General features: G+C 26.9%; 1 long non-coding RNA gene across 1 annotated transcript; it reads left to right on the top strand.

Moving 5' to 3' along the window:
- The first annotated feature begins 1,353 nt into the window (after positions 1-1,353).
- LOC118764890 lies at positions 1,354-3,170 on the top strand. The gene is made up of 2 exons (XR_005000726.1): positions 1,354-2,197; positions 3,020-3,170. It is a non-coding gene; the product is annotated as an uncharacterized LOC118764890 (long non-coding RNA).
- The last annotated feature ends 424 nt before the right edge of the window (positions 3,171-3,594 follow it).

Here is a 3,594-nt window from a genome sequence, read left to right as displayed (position 1 = left end):
TGGGTGTCACTGTAATCAACTATACCGCTCCTCCAAGTTTCAGGCTTTGTTCCAAGTGTAGAAAATTATTATTATTATTATGTTCAATTTCCACTGAAATAAACTTTCGGGGTCAATAAAATAAGTACCATTTGATTACTGGACTGAATCTAACCGACTAGTCCCAGACCCCCTCCAACATTTCAGGCCTTCTGCCTGTAGTAGAAATTATTATTAAAATTATTATTATTTTCATAATTATCATTATTATTATTTTTATTATTATTATATTTGCTTTTCTTACTAACTTGGAAATAAAAATAACAGAGGCAACAACTTAGAGAGTAAAATTACCATACATAGACAGATCAGTTTCTTTAATTATTAAAGAAATTCTAGATATAAATGATGAAAAACACTGGCAAATATTTTGAATGTATAATAATATAACATTGTTGAAAGGATTTCAATACATATAATTGGAAATACTTGAAAAAAAATACGCCAAGAAAATATAAAACAATGAAAAATATTTAAGAGCGATAAAAATATTTAAGTCCAAGTTTGACAAAAACACAAAACAGAGGAACGCGGAACGAAAAATAATTTCAAATCAAAAGGAGAAAAATTAAAGCAATTTTCATTTTCTCATATATCATTCAAGGATTGGAATTGATTCACAAATAAAAGCGTCAATTACAGGTCGCCAGTAATATGAAGAACAAAAAGAAAAGACGATAATGTTTCTTATGACATTTGAAAATAAGGAATAAATGTAGAATGATTTCCAAACAGATTTAATTCGTGGATTCCTAAACGTTTTATAATTATGACAGCCAGAGATATCAAAACGTGTACATATATATGCATATATATATATCTGTGTATATATATATACACGCAATATATATACATATAAATATATCTGTGTATATATATATACACGCAATATATATACATATAAATATGTATATATTATATATATATATATATATATATATATATATATACATATATATAGATGTATGTGTGTATGTATATATATATATACACGCAATATATATACATATAAATATGTATATATATATATATAAACTGTACATATACATGTATGTATGCATGTATGTAGGTATGTGTAAATGCACGTAAGTGTATATTCGCATAAACATACAGTTATATTGCATATATTTATACATTTGTGATATTATGTATATATATATATATATATAAATATATATTATATATATATAAATATATATACATACATACATACGTAGATATATATATTCATATATATCTATGTATATATATAGCTGTATATAAGTGTGTTTGTTTATACGTCAATATATGTATGGTTGTAAGTGTGCATATATTTGGTTATCTACGTTGTTTTGTGGGTTTATTCTTTTATTTATTGTCATGCGCCAAGACACTCAGTTTTTTCACTCCTCTTTTCTACTTAAAGCTGCAGCCTTTATTTATTATTTTTATCTCTTTTGGCATCTTAATGAACTATGTTTCATTTCCATATGAGAGAAAGTATTAGAAAAAAAAACGAAGAATCTCTTATGTTTCATGTCGATTTTATATGTAGATTTTGTGTTGAAATACATTCTCATTCGGACGATAAAAGGCTTTGCAATTTTATGAATTAAATCAATTGTTGTTTTATTGTAAAACATTTAACGATTATAATCACTCGAAAAATATCAATCAATTCATCTTTCATTCAAACACTCCAACAGTAAAATAGATGTAAGCTTGAATATATGTATGTATCTATGCCTGAAACAGTGTATAACTATATTTATAACTGTGTATTTCTATATTTATGTTATATATATATATATATATATATATATATATATATATATATATATATATATAAATATATATGTATGTATGTATGTATGTATGTATGTATGTATATACTCATATTCTCTTTAATTCTTCACTACTACTTGAAACACATAACGCAAGACATGTAGACATGATAATACCTATTATACCAACGAGATTATGTGGGTTTCGTACTTATTAACATTTTCTATTCGCTAGTATATATTGGAAACTTGAAATAAAAATACGTTTTTTTTTCCTCTCTATACGGTAATGGTACCCTGCTATATTATAATCGTACGCATAAACTTATACCTAAATTTATAACATAACCTGTAAAGTATATTACATGATATAAATCTGTAGCCGTAAGTCACATGTAAACGAGAAATAATATCGCTGGAGAGCATTTTTTCTGTCTTCTACGTTAGAGAATTTTCATATTTTTGCTAGATTTATAAATACGTTTGATGTCAGTATTCATATATAAATTGTTTAAAGTTATATATAATTATTTCACATGTATCGAGAAAAATTTCTGCCGATTTCAAATTTGCTATTAAGCTCTTCGTTGTCATTGAAGGCAAGGCAAAAGTGAATCTAAACTTTCTGGGGTTTTTTCCTAAATGTGAAATACTTTTTGTGTTGTTCGTGTGACAATTACAATTAAACGGAATAATTACATTTGTGTGTTTGTATGTGTGTGTGAGTGTATATTATAATACAAGAAGATGGATTGAATAGGCTTTATTCCAAATCATTACAATTGTTTCGGCACAACAATATTAGTTGGTAATTGAATTTTACACATATTGCTCTCATTATTTCATAAATATGCTAAAACATTAGTCGTGTACTTGCACGTCTTCTGGTGAGTAGAATCTAGAGCACAGCTAGATCTTCTTTAGTTTTTCTATTTTATATCTTATACTATTTTTATCACTCTAAAAATGACAAGGCTATAAGAAAGAAAGAAAGTAGTAAAACAGTTGATGGAAAATATTAAAACTTACACAGAAAACTCAAAAGTGAAGAATTTAATATATATTAGCATGCTGCACTACACTTTATGAATCCAGTAAAAGTTTTTCGGTTACCTAATATTGGACACAGACGAGATATGTTCTTCAACGATGTTAATATTTCTAGTGTACTTTTGCACGCATATGATGTACTTCATACTAAAGTGGAAGTTGAACAGTGCCAATATCTCGCTCAATTATACGTCTTGTGATTTGAAAATCGACAAAGAACAAGTATTCCACAATATATCTTGCTACAAATATGTGATCTAAGATGGCCTTTAAAGTTTTCTTCATATTTTAAAATTAAAATGCAGTAGGTCTGTAAAAGATATTCGATTATTCAGTTCTTGTTTCCTTCACCGGGAAATGCATTGCACTTAAATCCGATTCAGTGTCTTCTTCAGCGTTAGGATATTCTATAATTTGAATGCAATATATTCATATTTATTCACATATGTACTTATTTGAAACCCGATGGAACAGTAATTCATTAGACTCTGGTAATTAAGTTTCGAAATTCGAAGAACTATAAGAAATATGAATCGCATTGTTTTCAGATCATTCCAGCTATTTTACGTTCATGACCGTATTTAAAGCAAATCTTGTATTGACCATGTACCTTTTTTTAGCACAACATATGATGTCATAAATTTTATCTGAGGAAAATATTACTAAACATAAAAAATTATATTAGTATCGCAGAACCATAACTGAGTTGATTTGGTTGTCTCGGTCATAATAGTTCCACCTA

This window comes from Octopus sinensis, linkage group LG9, assembly GCF_006345805.1.
Source record: "Octopus sinensis linkage group LG9, ASM634580v1, whole genome shotgun sequence".
In the NCBI taxonomy this organism is placed as follows: Eukaryota; Metazoa; Mollusca; class Cephalopoda; order Octopoda; family Octopodidae; genus Octopus; species Octopus sinensis.
Note: the sequence above shows the minus strand (reverse complement) of the source record. Positions and strands in the feature narration are given on the sequence as shown.